This window comes from Epinephelus moara, chromosome 7 (assembly GCF_006386435.1).
Source record: "Epinephelus moara isolate mb chromosome 7, YSFRI_EMoa_1.0, whole genome shotgun sequence".
Classification (NCBI taxonomy): Eukaryota; Metazoa; Chordata; class Actinopteri; order Perciformes; family Serranidae; genus Epinephelus; species Epinephelus moara.
In genome coordinates this window covers 4,037,098-4,057,035 of record NC_065512.1, presented here as the reverse complement: position 1 = coordinate 4,057,035, position 19,938 = coordinate 4,037,098, and the positions used below count along the sequence as shown (strand labels likewise).

At 44.0% G+C, this 19,938-nt stretch overlaps 1 long non-coding RNA gene across 1 annotated transcript; it reads right to left on the bottom strand.

Moving 5' to 3' along the window:
- Positions 1 to 1,065: 1,065 nt before the first annotated feature.
- On the bottom strand, positions 1,066 to 14,222 carry LOC126392808 (uncharacterized). The gene is made up of 3 exons (XR_007570218.1): positions 12,741 to 14,222; positions 2,110 to 2,173; positions 1,066 to 1,151 (listed from the first exon to the last, which is right to left on the bottom strand). It is a non-coding gene; the product is annotated as an uncharacterized LOC126392808 (long non-coding RNA).
- Between the last annotated feature and the right edge of the window lie 5,716 nt (positions 14,223 to 19,938).

Genomic DNA, 19,938 nt, shown 5'->3' with positions numbered 1-19,938 from the left:
CCATGGTCTTAGAGTGAGGTGGCAGAGAGTGTGTGTCTTTCACAGCTGCACGCTGACGTAGGGATGCAGGATGTCTTCTAAAAGCATTGTTGGTTTGTGTGAAGTTTGGGTATAATCCCAGGTGTGTGTGTGTTGGCTGCAGGGAAGACAGTGCCGTCCCACTAATAGGGAGCCCGTCTGACAGCAGTCTGACATCCTCCTGACAGACAACGACCCGGCTTTGTGCTGAGTTACTAGAATATTCCTGGCATCTCTTGCTTGGGGTTAACTCCTGGGACGCAGCAGCAACACTGAATCAATTTAGATTTTGCAGATTCCAGATTTTTGTTTTTTTTCCCTCCCTTCAAATGTGATATTCAGTCTGACAAATGACAGCACGAGTCACTCAGTGGTATTAATGTGAAATGTTTTCTCTTTATTGAATTGTCAGGGTCAGGCACTTGAGGTACATTGACAGAATAGATGAATACTTACCTTTTTGAGCACCGGAGGGTTATATAACTGCTGCTTATATTGCTAGCCAGAAACCCAGCAGACAATGTAGCTGTAGAATTGAACCACACAGAAATCTACATTGTATGCCAGGTTCAGGACAAAGCAAAGGTACATCTCTTCACCTCAAAGGCTTTTCAAACATGCATCAATTAACCCTCTTCCTTTGGCAAAATCAGCCTTTGAAATTTCTGTCATAGAACGTTTAAAGTTTTACCAAGGACGTTTCGTACAAAGAGGACCTCACAGAGCTCGAGGGGGAGCATGAGAGGCAGAAACAGGGAGAATTAAAAGAAGAATGGCGGAAGAGGAAGGAGTGAAAAAAAAAACACAAAAAGCCTTGACAAGGGCCCCTTGTGGAGTTGTGACACAGAGAACATCCTGTCTGTGGGGTCACAGGATGGAGCCCCCCTGACATCGCAGCCAATCAGGGGATTGGAATGTGCCACCAGCCAATGGGAGACGAATGGGCATGCATCGACCAGGAAGTAGGCAGAGCCGTCAGAGACCCAGTAGCCAGATGTAGCTGCTGATTGCTACACAGGATCTACACTGCCTACTGAGCAACTGACAGCAGCCACAGAGCCGTGAACCGTGAAGGCCGGCCGGTTCGGTCGAGCCTGGGCGGGGAGACTCCGCACTTCTGCAGCTGAGTCCATCTGAAAGAGAAGGAACAAAAAGCTCCATTATAAACACAAACAGAGGTCAGAGGAGGGAATGGGGAGAAAGTGGGACAAATAAAATGATGAAGAAGAGGAAAGAGAAGGATGATAGAAGAGAAGAGAGAGTTTGGTGGTAGCGAAGCGAAGGCAGATCAAGCAGAAGAAGAAAAGGAGCCTGAGGGAGGGGAAGGATATGGGAGATTATCTGCTGACGAACATCTCCAAGCGTGGCATTATCAGTTGCAGATTCCTGTCATTCTTTCCCATTAGCCCCGAGGCGCGACAGGCAGCGGCCACCGCCATGCGGGCTCCAACACTTAGCCTGACACATAATGGGAGCACTGACCCAGGCGTAATAAATCACGACCTACATACAGGTGACTGCGAGAGAGAAGGGAGGAGAGGAGAGAGGAAGGATAGCATGACCTCTCTTCCTCTGTGGTCTGCATACCTGAAGCCTCATGACCGTATTGATCAAACATACTGTGACCAGCTGAGGGTCACTTGACTCCAATTTCTTTTTATTAAGGGAAATGTGTTGGCTTCTCTCTCTCCTCCCTCCTCACATTCCAGCTCTCTGTCGCTGCTCTTTCTGTCTCTTCTTCTTCGTCTTTTTTGTTTCTATGCGTCAGTTTTGTACCACGTTGATGACAGAAGTTCAGCGCAGTCATCCCACACAACTCTGAGTTGGATCATTTGTCTTTTTTTTCTCATGGCAGCAATCTGTATGACAGCTTACTGACTGATGCTACCTGCGAAGATCCATAGATGTGTTATTGTCTCCCTGCTGCAGCTTTATAGTGAGGGATTTGAAGAGGTATAAAGGGATGTCGCCTCAGGCTGTGTTCTTTCCTGGAGGGAATAGAGTTTCTAGAAAGAAGGTGGCGAGGTGGGCGACAGGGGGAAAGAGGTGAAGATGTTTGTTGCAGCAAAAAGATATGAATGACTTTCTTACCTCTCAGTGGAATGGCCCTGGGAACACATGGTTGATGGTGTTTCTGGATTGATCTGTGCAGAACCTGAAAAATATAGAAGAGAAATACGTTGAGTCACTGAGTTTAGCAGATTTAGAGGAACACAGGATGTCGCTTTGCAGGAAGCACAGATGTATGTTAAAGCTGTCAACGGCACTATAAGGACAAGTGTGATATTAACAGGTCCAGACCGGTGAGCCTGAGTAAGCTCACAGCGCTGGAGATAAGGTGATAAGGTCCTCTATGTCTTATCTCTGTCTTTTTTTCCATGCTTTGGTGATGCTGCCACCGCCGCTGGGCAGGGAGGTCAAAACGTACGCAAAGCAATCGTCTTTTTTTCCACTGAAACTGAAGCCTTTGGTTTGTGAGACGGGGCGTGCGAGCAGGACAAGGTCAGAGGCTGAGGCAGACGACTGAGGAAGTGAAAGTCTCCCACGACTTAATGCCATAACCAGAGGATTTCAATGAAGTGATACCAGCTCACAGCAGAGTGATCGGAGCTTTGAGGAACAAAATTCACATGAAAATGAATGAATGGAGCAGAGACCCACGGTTTAATTAAAGATAGTGGTGCTATGACTACAATTAGACGTGTTCATGAGTGGGATCATTTTCTCATCGCTACACTAGAGACCATACTGGGAGGGTTAAAGGAGGAGGTTTGCAGGTTAAAGGAGGGATAGCATTAACAAGGGATGTGAGCTTCAGTTCATTTTGCTTTTGAAAGCCTGCCATCCATTTTTAATAAAAAACATTTTTAACGCAAAATACTGTGAAATACAAAAGCCGCTTTCCTTTTAGTCCGACGCTCCAATGACTCGTGAGCTTTAACGCTGCATTTCAAAGTGCTGTCGTTTTAGAAGTGGTGAAATTTGAATGTTTTGTGATGAAATGTGGTGCCTACTGTCAAACCCTGCCACTGCACACCCCCCATTCAGTTGGGATATAACTAGTGGTGCCGGTCATTTGGCAATCACCATCCTGATCAGGCCCCTCAAGGAGTGAGCCGAGCTTTGGAGCCAATTTTCGTAGTGTGGAATTAGTGGTACCACAATTTCTTGGGTCCTTCACGTGATGCTGTTGGACCAAAAAAAACTTTTTCCCATTGACTGAGTGACTTTTTTCATTATCAGGATTTAATTAATTTGGTCTGATAACATTTGGAAAGTCTAGAAGAGGTGCAAGATTCAATTATTTTAACCCTATTCAAGTTAGTGGAGCACTAAACTGGAAGCCAGAAGGCTCGGCTGGAGAACTTGATGTGTAGGTCCAATGATGTGGAAGCAGTGCAGATCATTCAGGTAATTTCATCCCAAGTAAAGATTTTTTGGCTTCATGCGCCACTAATCAACTTTCATAGGCATGAGCAGGGGCCTTATCCACAGTTGCGATACAGTATTGCTGCAAGAACATGGCGGCCATCCTCAGGTCTCCCCCGGTGGCCCCTGTGAGTCAGGGGCTAGTTTTGTGCCGCAAAATCCCCTTAGCATTGTAAACTAATGTTAACATATGTTAGCATCACAAGCCATGCTGAGGCTGCTAACAGAGCTACAAATGCTGAAGGGGTTTTGCTACTCAAATTGAAGTCACTTACTCACTGGGGTGACCTAGGGGAACAAGAGGGTGGGCATGAAGATGGTCTGCCACTATGGGTGGGACCATGGATGAATTAAGAGAACTGGATACAGCATTGGAGGCCTGTTCATTCCTGTGAAAGTTGCTCAGTAGCACAAGGAGCCAAAAAAGCTTTATTTCCGCAGTATCTTCCGCATTAAGGGGCCCAAAGAGCAGGCACACACTTGAGACTTGTGCCAGCCAAATGGCTAACTTCCGGTTTAGTGCTCTGCTAATTTGAAAGGGGATAAAATCATTTAGTCATACAGTTATTCCAGACTTTCGAAATGTTATCGGACCAAATGGAAATGAGTCATATCATGAGGGTTATCCACTGTCTTACACACATCTCTTGCACAACGTCAGTCTATGGGAAGTCTTTTTGGGCTCTGTGGCATCACCATGGGACCTGTTGGTTTATTTTCACTTTTGGCCACTATGTAAAATTGGCTTCAAAGCCTGCCGCTGTTAATGAGGCTTGGTTGGGACGGTGTTACCAGCAGAATGAGTGGTGCTGCTGGCTCGTGCCCACCTGAACAAGGTGCTGCCCAGTGCAGAGCAGCTAAGGCTTGCTAAACTGTGTAGCATGAATAGTGTATTAGCTTTGTTCTTAATATGGTTTGCCATAGTGCTAGTGCTACTACTAAACTGTAGAGTGGCCAAAAATAGACTTCAGACTGTCATCTGTTACCGGTCAAAAATATTCTTGGCGGTTAACCGATGAACAGTTGACATCCTTAGTGTGGATGTCCTGCAGCACCAAAAAGAATGAATGAATGAATGACATAGTGTTCTATGAGGAGTTGAAGTGAAGGGTGCAGCAGACTAGAGGTTGAGGAAGGTGGATTTAGGAAGGGGTGAGTGCGAGGAGGCCTGAGGACGGGTGAGGCGGTGTGAGGAGGGATGAGGCCAGGCGTGCCATTCCATTCCTGCCTGCACTGGGCAAGTCTATTCCTAGAGTGTGGTGTATGGCAGTTGATGTGGGTTTCCTCTTAGCTGCCTGGAAGATGACTGGGCCTGACCACATCCACATTCACACACACACACACACACACACACACACACACACACACACACACACACACACACACACACACGAAACACATTCACAAAGTGACAACTGTGCACACATATACAGCATCTATGCACGCAGTACATGTGCACCCATGTGCATACACACACACACACATTCTGAGGGAAGCAAAGAGGAACTGAATCATTACCCTGCCTCAGCCTCAAAGTAGGGGGTGACCACTGTACAAGTATGTGTGTGTGTGTGTGTGTGTGTGTGTACTTGTGCAAAGATAAGTTGCACTTCTGCAGTAAGCGACATTGGTTCATTGGTTGTGTGCATGTGCTGTTTGTTGCTCAAGTATGTGTGGGCATGTGTGTGTGGGTGGGTGTGTAGGATGTGTGAGCTGGGTGTGGATGCATTCCCTCTCTGCATGTGTGTGTAAGTGTGTGTGTGTGTGTGTGTGTGTACAGTGTGGGCCCCACTCCATCTTTAAAGCCCCCGTCTGTTCCTGCTCAGCTCTTATTATCTACAGTTATTCTTTCAAATGAAATCTCAAAATGTTGCCGTGTTTATTTTGAATTACGACAATTAAAGCAAAAAGCATTCGCTGAGAAAATTGGATTTTAAGAAACACTATTCACAATGTGATCACATTTTCTCTTCACCTTCTCTTACTGAAGGACGCTCTCTGTGCTCATTGCAAGACGACCTTGTCGAGGTCAGTAATGGATATCAGCCAATTTTTGCAGCAAGAAATACAACTTTTGTACATGTGTGGTCGAGGGCTGTGTCTAACCATTATGTTCAGATTAATCTGAAGTTTATCTTCTCAAATAATGGAATTGTTCGGTCAATAAACATCAAAGAACAGTGAGAGGAGCCTGTTAAAAAGTCTTGTTTTGTCAAAATAACATTTCCAAACCACAAAATATTGAACTTACAATAATGTAAGACCAAGTGAAGCAGCAAATCCTGAAATTTGAGAACCTGGAAATATCACAATTTTGGCATTTTTGCTAAAACAGTTATTTAAAGGAGCAGTGTGTAAGATTAATGAGGTTTAGTGGCATGTTCTCCTGGTAAGAATTCATTCAGGAGGTTTTTACCAGGAGCCGAATTATCCGCAGAGGTCGTCTTTTCTCCAACACAAATGGACCCAGTGGTTTAAACTGGAAACAATACTAAATAAAGCAGTTATACGCTACAAATCAGTGTCGCTCGGACACTGTTTGGCATGTCAGTGATGGTCCGCTTGCCCAGAACCTGCAAATGTGTGCTCTCCCATTTTCTCTAAAAGCTTAATCTGTGCTTGTCATATTTCTGATTCAAATGTTCAGGAGGTTTTAACCAGGAGCCCAATTACACGCAGAGGTCTCTTCATTTCCAAAACACACAGACCAGATGATTAAAACTGGTAAAATTCTAAGGAGACAAAAACACAATGATTTTTATATACTAAAGAAAACATTACTTACTTTAATATACTCCATTTCTGCCAATGTATTCACCTTAATCGTACTTACTTAACCTTTAACAGATCAGTTGATCGTCAAAATAGTTGCCGATTAATTTTCCCTTAATTGACTAATCGTTGCAGCTCTAGTGTGGACATGAAGTCTGTGTGAAAATCTGCTCAACAAATATGAAATGAAAAGCATAATTTGTCCTCAATACTCATGATAACTGAAGATTTGAGCTTATTTCTCATCAATTCAGTTCCTGAAATCAAAATGGACAATCAGACATTGCACCAATCAGCACGGCCTCACTGACTGCAAGAGATGCCGAGTCTGCAGGACGAGACAAGCCAACAGCTCACCAACAGCTTGCCACCAATTAAGCAGTCGTTCCACACGGCCAGCAGCCAATCAGATATCAGTTCTCAGCTCCCCAGGTTCCATTAGACCCCAGCCTGAGAGTCTGATTGGTTGTGACGGGTGAGTGAAGGCGTCCAACCAAAGAGAAGAAGCCAATAGCTCCGATTCTGTGGAGACAGAGGTTATGGAAGCTCAGTCTTCCCTGCCACCTCTGTTCGCCATCCAAAGTCGTTCCCTGTCCCAGAATATTCTCCCGCTATCCAACCGGCGACCACTGCCAGGCAGACTGCTGAAGTCACTTTCTCCCCCTCCTCTCGGTCTCTCTGCCCCTCTCACTTTCTATCCTTATTATAAACCGAGAAGATGAAACAGGCTTTACGTGTAAAGCGATCCCAAATGGTTCCTTTGGGTGCTGCTAGGTGGCTGTCAGTTGAGGTGAAGACTGGATCCAGGCCTAAAGACCGGAGAGCCAAAGAGCTTCTCCAGAGGGAGCCCCAGCCTCGAAACACACGTACCCCAGCCCCAGGCTCAGCCCCAGGCCGAGAGAGAGGGGTGTCTGCGGGCTCTTCCAGGGGGCTGGACTGATGGGAAAGAGCTGGCACGATGACCAAGGAAAGCGAACTCCCTCCTCAAGCTGCTTTATGAAGGCCTGGCAAATGTGCCGAGAGCAGAGAAAGGAGGCGGCAGAGGAGGGAAAAAATAGAAATATACTGCAAGAGTGCCCCATCCTCCAAAGTCAGCGTAAGGGCATTCCTGTGTCCCCGTCCTCTCTTGTGGGGTCACTGGGTTTACGCAGGACTGCACCCCGGCAAACACAGCCATAAATCTGCTTCATTAGTCCCAACACAAGGCAACGCAGAGGGTGTAATGTTATAATGTAAGCTCTGTTTGAAAGCGCCACAACCTGGCTACTGATACCTGAAACGCCTCCACCCTAAATACTAACACGCTCATTGATAAATAGCCCGGAGACTTAAGGAAGAGAGTTTAAATACATGTCAAAATGGTTTCTGTTTAAACTATCAGACCCGTCTTTTAATCAAGAGCTCGACTCTGGAGTTAATAATCCCACTGATCCACAGGAATCACAGGGATTTTGTTCTAGTTGCTTCAGTGTTGTATCCAGCTTGTATAACAGCGACGTGACCGCAGTTCCTTATTGACGTCCTCCCACTGCAGCAGCAGCCACTTTGAATAATCAGCCAGGCTGAGTCATTGTGTTAACTGATTACCTTTGGAAAACAAAAGGAACACCTTAAAAACGCAGCTCTGCGGGCCTTGCCCATTGATCCTGGTTTTCCATGACGTGCATCCGTCTCTACAGCCTCTTCCTCGCACACACAAACACGCACACACATGCACGCGCACACACGCATACTGCCACTTATTGGAATTTAGAGTGGGGCCCAGGTAGGGGAAGCTTTGCCCATATATGAGCAGAGGAGGAAACGGGCCAGGTGTGTGTGGTTAGTACACCGTTGGAACGAGTGTTCCTGAGAACACACACACACACACACACACACACACACAAAAAAAGCGCGTGCACGGTCTTCTTCTGCCCCGCACACAAACCAAGCTGCATTTGTGACGTCAAAGTCACGCCGCTAAGCTCTTAACTGTGCGATCAGCCTGTGAATGACAGACCTGTGAGAGCGACTTGTTGCCGTATAAACAAAGACGAGTCATGCGCAAAAAGGAAAGTAGGGAGAAGAAAAGAAGGAATGAGTCAAGTGATAGTTAAGATTGTTCTCGAGCTGCTTAACCCAGTTTTAGTTACATAACTGCGTCGATGTCGGAATGACTATGGTATGTCACAATGCCTCCTGACACCAGCCTCCGTGTGTGTGTGTGTGTCAATTACAGTAAAGAATGCGGTTCACGCTAAACCCTGCCAGCGGTGACTTACGACTTAACTTCCTTCAGCCTTTCCCACCTCACTGAATCATCTGCGTCTGCCACCTTTCATTAAGCAGACCTCCATGTGATGACTCAGGAAGACATGATAGCACTGACACTAACAAGTGACTGCGTCTTGTCCTCCACACGTGTTCTCACTGTAGAACCAACTTAAAGGGAAACACTATGTTTGTCAGATCACACCTGTCCAGGTAAGATGCCAGGTGAAAACATCCATAACCTGTCTTCTTTCAAGTGGACAGAAAACGTCCAAAATACACATTTAGGTTTCTTTTAGGTCAGATTTCTGATCTGGAAATAAATACAAAAGCACAAATTTTATTCGATAATGCCTCATTTATATATTCAAACAAACATTCAGAAAACTTGGGATACAAAAAAAATAATTGTCGATAAATGTTGATATCGGTTAGTTAATATTTTTTACCCTTCTGTCTAATTTTTGGTCTAAAAATATATGGAATTTAACATTACATATTTTTACTCTGAGCTGAAAATCTCAACTTCAGTAGCACCTACATGCAACAAACTTTACCGTTTTATTTTAGGGACATTGTTGGTTTGCTTATTTAGCACTCAGTTTAATTTATGTAACATTTTTGAATAAAAAATATGGAAAAAATATATTTTTTTATGGCTGTTAACAGTATTTTGTGATTTAGGCAATGAGAAAAATAGATGTTAAAAATTCTCTCTGTAAAATTATTTGACTCGTGTCAACGAAATGAAACACGAATTTTGAACCAATGTTCAGATTTTTGTTTTGGAAATGTGTACAAATCAGCTCAAAGATAATAATTAATTTGCATATTTAAACATACTTGTAATACAAAAAATAAAAATAAATAAAATAAGAATAATAAAATAATGATAAAAAAAATAGTAAAATAATAAAACATTAATAATAATAAAAATATAATGAATAATTGAAATAATAAATGCTTAATGTGAATAATCAGCTGGGGAAAGTTTCATGGTGATATCTGTTAGTGAAGGGTGTCTCCCTTAAACATTCCCAACATTTTTTCACTACATACCAAAACCAAAAAGTTTAAAATAACTTTAAAAACACAGTGTTTTAATCACCTTTACTGTGTTTTGTAGAAAATTAGAGACTGCAGCTTTAATAAACCTTTCTGCAGTTATTTAGTACGGAAATATTAGTAAAATTAAGGTGATATAACTGAACTGTTCTTGCTGACGTTTACTGGTAACTGCCATCTATCCAGTCATTACTTACACCCACCTATTCTCTTGAAGTTGCAGGGGGCGGAGCCTCACATTACGCCAGCTACACCATCAGTGGCAAAAGTCTGACGTATACATAGATCAGCAGACTCACCTGTGTTATATTATTGTCTCACAGGTGTCTTGCAGAACTCCATTGCAATAAAAATTAATTTTACTTGACAAATTCTGTGAAAAAACGACCAAGTTTTATAGATGAATACATTTAAACCCACTTTGTTAATGTAATTATAATAATAATGTCCCTTTATAATCCAAGATTGAAAATGAGAGTTAACTTTTGCATATGTGGTTTATTTGCCCTAGAGAGACCGGAGGAGTGGGACGTCCCGCTCAGCTGTTTCCTGCCAAGTAGGGCAGGGCAGGGTTCATTCCGTCGGCGGCGTGATAAGGCAGAGGGCAGATTCCATGCTAATCTCCGCCAGGGAATTTAATCTCCCTCATCAAGATACCTGCGATGCATCTCACCGCCAATCTCCCCGCTATCACACTCTCATGCCGGAAACGCTGCCTCGATAAGCACTGATAGATCCTTGCGCTCCAACGCGACAGTTTACGGCTGACTCCTTATCACCACTCCTCACACTCTCTCTGTATCTCTATCACACACATGCATACACACACATTTACACATTTCCTGCTGCCATAAACTACAGAGTAAAGTCGTGCTGGAGTGGAGCAGTAAAGGAGCTGCGGTAATCTTTGGTGGAGCTCAAGGAGCGGCTATCATTGTGTTGCAGTAAAACAAAGAGAGGGTGTGCACGCATGTGTGGGCTGGTGGCATGGTGATGGTGGGTATGGGCTTTCTATGACCACACACACACACACACACACACACACATAGCCCTGCTGTCCCTGTCAGAGGAAGTCAATTTGATGGCCATTTTTGTTTCTTAAGAAAGAGCTGTTTCAAAATCCTAATATCACATCTTTAAAGAGACAGAGTATTTTACATACAGTAGATGTCAGTCAGCACGCCCCCAGTTTGGAGAAGCAGGCTGGAGTCTGACATGGACGCTAAGCAATGTACTACAACAAAACACATTTTAGCCACCTTAAAAAAGTCCCATCTAAAGATTATCAATGTCAGTTTATGTGTACGCTGCACTGAAAGTGTTTTCACTTCTTTACCTTAATGTCAGACGGCCTGTTTCGACAGGGAAGCCATGCACAGCTTCAGTTCCCCATCTATGCTCTCGTCAAAGCCACCAGACTCCATTGAGAAAAACAGTAATTTAAGCTCCTTGAACACAGGAGCTGCTGGTCTACTGCTGCTTAGATTGGTTAGTTAGTTAGTGTTATTGTGTGACTTTGGTGAATCTGAACTAACCCTTTAAAACGCCAAAGTCACATGATAACACAGAAAGCATTATTGTTCGAGGCAGTGACAGACCAGCAGCTCCTGTGTTCAGCTGTGTTAAATCATTGTTTTTCTCAATGGAGTCTGGCTTTGAAGAGAGCGATATAACGGCTTCATTTTCCTGCTGGAAATCACTGTCTGACATTAAGGTAAAACAATGAAAATACTCTCAACATAATGTACACTTAAACTCAACTTAAAAATCCATGTCAGACTCCAGCCTGCTTCTCCAAACTGAGGGTGTGCCACAGACAGCTACTGTTTGTAATATACTGTCTATGGATAATTACCCCATACAACCCCACTTCAAAAAGTCTGAATTGTCCCTTTAAATAACAGCCTTTTTATTATTCAGTTTGAACTACAGAGATCCAAAGTTGTAAACGCAGCCACGCAGGAGAAATCAGTTTCTCAAGTTTATCCGAGTGATTCAACGAGGAGCATTATTACATCTTAACGCTGGAGACCTGCCCTCTTATTACATTACAAGTGAGTAAGAATAATGATAGTTGGAGAGAGCATCGTCTGAGTCACAGAGAGTGGGAGATCATTTAAAGAACAACAGCCGGGCAGAGAGCCATGACTTTTAAAAAGTCCACAGCTTTCACACACACACCTTTAACACACACACACACACCAGTGTTCAGCTTGTGACTAAGCCCCCTTTAGACACACATGTAACCCAGAACCACCGGCACTGATTCACACAACCTCTCACACACTCTCTCTCTGCGTCTGACACACATTTTCCCCGCACAAACACACACACACAGCTTAAAGAGGTGGTAACCAGGAGAGACGGCGGCGACAGCGAAGGGTAGAATGAATCTAAACATCAAGTCCCGGCTCTGCAGTCGTCACTCGCCTTCGCAGCCAATCACATCAGCCGGCTGCCATGTCCATTCATAAAGAAGCCACACTGTGCTGTCCATGCTGTATGATACTGTATCACCCCCCCTCCTCACCCGCCCCCCACCCATACGCTCAGTTCATTCATGCCCTCTGCTGCGGAGCAGAAGGAGTGGACTGTGCTATCTGTGTCAAACCAAGGAGGGGAGGGGGGGGCAGAAAGAAACACAGCGTGACTGAAGCTCAGAGAGGAAGTGGTTCCTCTGTATGAAAAAACCTATTAACCACAAAGACCTATTTTTATCACACGGCTGCACCTCACATCGGCGTTAAAGACACTGGCAGGTATATGAACACAGCGCTGACGATAGTACATACCATTCATTGTGCTTAATCCTGGTAGTAGCGCAGTGACTGAGCCAGACACTATGTAACAGTGAATCAGCTCTTCTGTAATGTGATCACATCATGAGGTAACGCTCCCTCCGCCACAAATGACCAACTCAAGACCTGACAAGCTGCGATCATTCACCGGCTTCATGAATAAAGGCGAATCATGTGACTTCAGGCATTTCCTCTATTTTTCACGCTTTTTAAAAGAAGCATAAGTCTCCACAGAGATTGCTACAGACCGGCACTGAGAGCTTCTTCCTCTCCGCGCTGTGCTGGTCAGCCTCTTAAGGATCTGGGAGCAGTTTCTCAACCTTAACTTGTAACATATGATATCCATCAACAGCAGCAGCTCCACTTTCTGGGACTAGTCTTTTCTTTTTTCTCTCTTTTTTCACTTACCAGTCTGGGTGAGAGTTTCCTCCCGGCGCTGAGCGAGGAATGAGGGAACCCCCCTGTTCATTCAGTCTCTTTCTCTGTGGTGTCTTTCTTTTCCTCCATGTCTGGGTGTCCTGTTTGCTCTGTCCCTGCTTCACAGAGGGATCCCGGGTTCCCCTTCACTTTAACTTTGCTTGGTCCAGCAGAGAGTGAAAGAGACAGAGAGGGAGAGACGCTATTGGGTAACAACTTCTCACCCACGTCACTGTCCACGGCTGCGAGGACAAGTCACACAAAAGTTGCCGGAGCTCAACTCCTAAAAGATTTCATCCTTACATGCCTCCTCATCTCTCTCTCTTTTTTTTTTTCCTCCTCCCGTTGCATTCTTCTGAGTGTAATCAGTAACAGGCTTAAAGTGACAGCAGCAGCGCCCTCACACACACACACACACACATTTTCTCACACACACACAGACAGTGTGTGAGGCTCCCTCTGGGCTAAAGGTGCTTTCCCAGAGCTCTGGAGACACCACAGCCGTTAAACTCCCTATAAGCCCCGCCAAAGTTGCGCTATCACATGTTTCACAGCAGTCTCCCTCTGTCTTCTCTCACCCTTCACCCACCCTCCTCTCCCTCAGCCCCCTGACTGACACTGTCCGACTCTCACACACACTCAGGAGCGACGCTGCTCTCTCTTATAGCGTTGCTGTTAAAGAGGGGGCCGAGCCTAAGCGGCGGAGGGCAGTGTCCTGTTACACAGCTCTCAATTGAGGTTAGAGAGAGGACATCCATTCAGAAAAAAGAGAGGAGGGAAGAGGGAGGGGGAGAGGGAGGAGGAAAAGAGTAAGGGCAGCCTTTCCCTCGCGCTCTCCTTCTCTCCTTCTCTCCTTCTCTCCTCCTCTCCTTCTGTGAGTGTGTGTGTGTGTGTGTGTGTGCACCCGGGGTCTTCAAAAATAAGGGAAAGGAGGCAGGGACATAAGAGCAGCCCCCCCCCCCCGAAAACACACACAGCGGCCACAGTAGAGGGGTCTTTATGACTTCCAGCCTCACTGGCAGCACTTCACTCTCCACCCATACATAAACAAATACTTTATGTGCATCTTGTCTCAGCTGTAGATTTCAGAGCGACGCTTCATCTCGCGACACTTCAGATTTATTTTTATTTTTTTTATAGAAGTGTGATGAAAAATTTCTGGTGTCATTTAGTGATGAGAGACAGATGGGACCGCAAAGAGAAAGTACCAGAGTTTACAAGAACGGACAAGCCAATAAACAAGCCCCGCGGTGACCACAGCTACTAAAAAGAAAGTACCTGAGTGTTCAGACATCGGTGGATGACGACAGCGTGGTCACCATCTGCTGACCCCTCACGTGGAGCTCCTCACCTCCGCTCCTGACCTGAAACTGCCCTCGCCCTCAGCTCACCGCCCTGTTCTCACCTACATCCTGCTATTTTACCCCACTTCTATTCTCTGCCACGCCATCCCTGCCAACCACACCTATCAACAGTCTGGTCCTACTCCACCCTGCCCTGCCTCTTCCCTCCTCCTCCTCGCCCTCCACCTCCTCCTCCCTCATGGTGTTTGGGGCGAGGGTGGGCTGGGGTTTTTGAATGGGAGTCTCAAACTTCAGGAATAGTTGGTTTGTTACTCACAGGACGCCATGTGACTCATCAAAAGCCATGCTGCACCCATGCTACGCTCCCGTTACACACATTGTGGTGCGCAAACATGTACTCACACACACATTTTTAGTGGAGCGGGAGAACCGCCTTTGTCAGGCTCCATTCATAACTATTTAAGTAACCTCAATGAGTCACGCAACAAGACGGCTGAAGTAATATTTGACCTATATGCACACACACACATCTCTCGCCTGCATTGTCGCCCCTAAGAACAATCTGTGAGGTCAGAGGTTCACAACCTTTTTGAGCTGTAATATGAAGTGATTTTTTTTTTTTAATTTCTTAGTAGTTAGTGCCACAACTAAATTAAAACTGGCTGCATTAATCAGTTTAAAGACTTAAATTTGTGTCAGAAAATAGTGAACCATAAAAAAAGTTTTTGTTTTAACATAAAAAGTCAGTGTGCGTGTTGCCTTAAATTTTGAAGTTGCCTTAATTTGATAAGACACCTTCAATCATCACAAAATTACCTCAGCCCTTTAAACTGTGCAACACAAATGATCCACCTACATCTGTATTCTTGCTTATTGTAATGTCATTTCTTGGAGAATCTTCAAATATTTCTTGTCCTTAAAATCTGTACAACCTGAGCTCAAAGATTATGTAAATTGATAAACCATAATAATTAATAAAAGTATTTAAATTGCTTCTTTAAAAAAATAAATAAATATAATCTACAAAAATCATCAGATTTTACAAAAATAAAAACATAAAACATGTTGACCCAAAAGATTTTTAAATACAGAAACATAAACAAAATATTTCTTTAAACTCCATAATTTATTTGTTACGTAGTTTTTGGGATGTGCTCATTTTTATGAGCAGATTGCGAAGGTGTTAGATTGATCATTCACTCGCCAACACGCATTTATGCACCACTCGTAACATAGCGCAATGACTTCATTATCAGCGTACAATGTGGTGACACAGAAGATGCTCTGGCTATTATGGTTTTTATTTTAGATCAATATAAATACAGGATTATGGAGTCAGCTGTCTCTCCTATTACGAGGATATACTGGCATAATTAGAAGGAATTACCACATTAACACAGCATGTATGTTCAGGTAACAGAAGGTCATGATGTGATGATGGGAAAGCTTTAGCTTCTTGCTGTTAAAAGAATAAACGCTTTAGCTATTATGGTTTTTATTTTAGATGGATTTAAACATAATCATGCAAACAACGTTCCCCCACCACTGTTAACGGGAGGTCCGTTTATAAAGGCTTAACTCGTCTTTTTAAATCCAGTCAACTTTAAATGTTAAGACAGCCTTGAGTGGACGCTAGCCTTTTCTGAGTTTAAACAAATAGTTTCTTTTCTTTTTAGATATTTTTTGGGGCATTTTTAAGCCTTTAATCGATAGGACAGACAAGCGTGAAGGGGGGAGAGAGAGAGGGAGTGACATGCAGCAAAGGGCCACAAGCTGGAGTCGAACCCGGGCCGCTGCAGCAACAGCCTTGTACATGGGGCGCCTGCTCTACCACTAAGCCACCGACGCCCCGAACAAATAGTTTCTTTTCAGAGTGGAAGCTCTCTCAGGGTCCCTCTCACTGCTTAATGGTACAAAATGGTTAAGTCCGCCTTGCACTAGAAGTTGTCTCTAAATGCAAACTGCTGATGCTGCTTGAAAACCAACGTACATGTCCTTTACAAAGTATTGGAAATTTCAGCCCGTTCTCATTTGAAACGTATCAAATACCACCGCTTTGTCTGTGATCTGGGCGCACAAAGGCACCTTCCATGGTAGTAGAATACGCAGCGGGCGGCAAAACATTTTCACGCAGCAACCACGAACCAAAGTGCCAAAATACTGGTGTCAGTGGACATTTGAGTAAGATACCGACACACAAAGCAGCCCTTTGCAGCATTATTAAACATACCAGCCAGCGGGATTTTTTCTAACAGGAGCTGGAAAGTCTCTACAGGAAGGACAGAAGGGGTGTTGGAGGGTCCAACAAACCCTGGACTTTCACCCAGGAGCTTGGTGTTCACTTCCCGTGTGAATGTTGAGCCAATCAAAAATCAATAATGGGATTGGTCTAAACCGAACCATGTGCTCTTGTTGCACAAGGAAATTAACGTAAATGCTGTGTTTTACGGAAGTTGTACGTTTATTTTGAAAAAGACCGTATGCATCTAACGAGCAGAAACTGTACGTTTCCTACGAAAAAACACGATGTCCTGGAACATCAACTACAGACGCAGGAGGATACCTAGTGTGTCATATGTTGATGTGAAAGTCCACTGAAAAAGCGGCGATATTTGACAAGTTTGGATGAGAAAGTGTCAGAAATTTGTGCTCAAAAAGAGGAAAGGAAGGAAAGGGAAAGAGAGCAAACTCACTTTGGTAAGACAAACATTTCAAAAGGTGTGTGACAGAGACATGGATGAAAAGATGGAGGGCAGGGGGCCCACAGAGACAGAATCTGGTGCTACGGCCCTGCTTGTGACACATTGGTTTTGTATGTCTATGAGCTGAGAGAAGTCCAAGAAGTGGTTCTCACTTGTTGGAGTCCAGTGGAGGTAAAACTTGTTTTTCACAAGAAAAAAAAAAAACATTATAAAAAGTCAAGCAGAATTTTCTTGTTTCCAATTTTGGGAGTAATCTATAAACCCTGACACCAACCTCTGGCTCTGTCACCACAGCTACATCATTATCCAAGACATCACCCTGTACATGTACGGCTCTGTGGTGGGTTTATGTGTGGATAGAGAGTGAGTGGGTGTGGGTGAATCACTGCCTGTCGTGTGTTGGGCCAGTGAATGGCTTTCTGTGTGTTTCTCATTGTGTTCAGTGGGTGCCTCTGAGCCCCAGCAGCAGGCTGGGCTCAAGCCGGGGATGACTCAGGGTCGGAGTGGATAAATGACTCCAGACCTGCCGACAAACATCAGTGCTAACCTGAGGGAGTCACCGTGAGGCTTTACATAAGAGCACTGTCCTCCTGTCTGACAGTGGGCTCCCTATCACCTCTCAGTTGATGTTCTGAAGTCACAGATGAAGTCTGTTAATTTCCTTTCAGGCTGCTCTGACAGCAAATTAATTCTTGTGTGCAGCTATTTCAGTTGAACGGTTTGATTTGGCTGCTGCCTGCCAGGAGCAGCAATCTGACAGATTATTCTTGATCTTTTTATTCGGCTGCTCTGCGAGCCAAGGACAGTGAGTCATAGGGAAGGAAATTTTTAATATTTTTCTTAATAAAAGGGTAATTTCATGTGAGGATGAAAGAGTGCAGCAGTTTGACCTTAACAAGTAAATTGACAGTTTACCTATTTATTTTGTAGAATTGAGAAAATGATTTCTTAGCTATTAAAAGATTGAATGTTAAAATTTGAACACATTTGTATGATTTAATACGATTCCCGATGAATTCGAGGGTAAATCAGGACGATGTAGTTCTGAGATTTCAAAACTGCCATTTTCACATCATGAGCCGCAGCCTGACATTAAAAGCCTCCACTCAAGTTTGTCTTAAAGAGTAAAGTTTCACAGTAACTGAGAGGTTTGCCATTTTAGAATGTGACTCAGTCTATTGTGGGCACAAATGGAGCACCGCCTGCTTGCTTTCTCTGGGTGGATACAAGGGCGGAGATGTGTTTCAACACACATGCACGGACGCAGGCGGGGGCCTTTCCTTCATGTAGTCACATGCACACACACACACACACACACACACACACAATGGAGATTGCAGTGGAAAGGAAGCTGGGGATTCCTGAGATTCCTGTGGACAAAAAGGTGTGAACTCAGGCAGCCGAGCAGCCTGGGAATTCTGCTGGGTTGGCCTGAGAGGCAGTTTAATGGCTGACCAGAGTCGCCAGTGACACACAGACAGAGATAAAAAAGAGCTGGAGAGATAAAATCAAAGAATTCAAGCAACAAGACAGAGACAAAATGAGACGGGGGCGGGGCCGCATGCCTAGATATAACTGCTGACTTTAAAATGACAGTCGATCATGTGAGGAGGTATTGATTGGGATGCATGATATATATCAGGCTGATATTATGCAATGACTTATTATTCTGGTAATCAAATTCTAGCCAATAAATAGAGCCGATAATACAAAGCCGAGCAAACGCAGCATGCTAACTAGAGAGCCACACATGTTGTTGCCAGTGTGGACATTTTTTATTGTCTTAGAAGAAGACATCACGGCTGTGTCAGGGGTCTGATCCTTTCTGTTGCTGCCGTTACACTGGTTAGATGCAGCGCTGAAGGATTGTTCCTGGAGCTGCTGCCCTCCCAGCGATGGTCACTTTTACATTTGCTCATTTAGCTCCAGCTAACACAGCAGCAGTGGTTTTTAGATCCAACACTGAGCTGTTAAATGATCCTGCAAACCACTCCGACAACTACATAGCTAAACTCTGTCGTTAAACCTATTAATAACCGCTAGGCAGGGCTGCAAATTAGCACCAGACAAATACTGGTAAAATACACAAGTGGCTGCTAGAGTTTTTTTTAATTTACAGCTCAATAAAACAATGATAATCTGTTGAGCAGCTGGAAGATTTGGGGATCTACCAGCCACAGTGATATCAGTTAAATTTAGTTAGGTCAGAGCTATGGAAAATTAAATTAATCACCTTTGCTCAATACATCTCAGCCTTTCTTACCCTCAGGTGTGTGTAAATTACAGGTTATGAACTCCTTTTTAAAATACGAGAATCTGAAATGATCAGTTATTTTATTGGTGTCGACCATGAGAAGCAGGTAATTATTTGTTATCTGTATTAGCTGGAAAAATCCGTCTCTGGTTGTTGAGAATATTTGAAGTATAACACCAAACATCATGAAAAAGGGAGCAAGCTGTGGCACTTTGTCCTCCTTAGAGAGACATAATAAACAACGTCATTTAGCTTTATATGTTTTTAAATTGTCTCAGCAAATGGAAGCAAAACACCCAAAATTATAATCAGATTATCGTCTCTGCTTTGCATTTTTCCTGTCTGAGTAAACATGGTCGCAGAGATGGTGATAAAGATGGGGAGAAAGAAGGACGAGCAGTGACAGTATGTTTCCATGGTGATGTCACTGAGCAGTAAGATGCAGAAACTGCAGATTTTCCACCCGTGAAGTGAATAAATTTTCTTCCTGAATGGGAGCAGAAAATCCAAAAGAAAAATGGGTTGTTTTTTTCTCACATGTGATTAGTACTTGGCAAGCTGCTGCTCCTCAGTGTCAGCCATATTTCACGCATCCAATTCATGCACCAAATAATGGCCATACATCTAAAGCATGTGTGTCACGCATGGGCAAAGGTGGTGATACGACATTTTTGGACAGCTGTGGACGGATATTTCCATGGACAATATTTCAGAATGGCAAAATGTTAAGAAACGTGAAAAGCTAGTGTCTAGGCTGCCTTAAAATTTAAGTTGACTGTATTTGAGAAAACAAGTGGAAGCAATTTTGCACAGTCAACTTAAATGATTTAAGGTGACCTGGGCACTAAATTTTTGAAGTTAAAATAAATACCAGGGTTCCCAAGGTCATGGAAAGCCAGAAAAAGTCACATTTTCCAGGCCTGGAATTT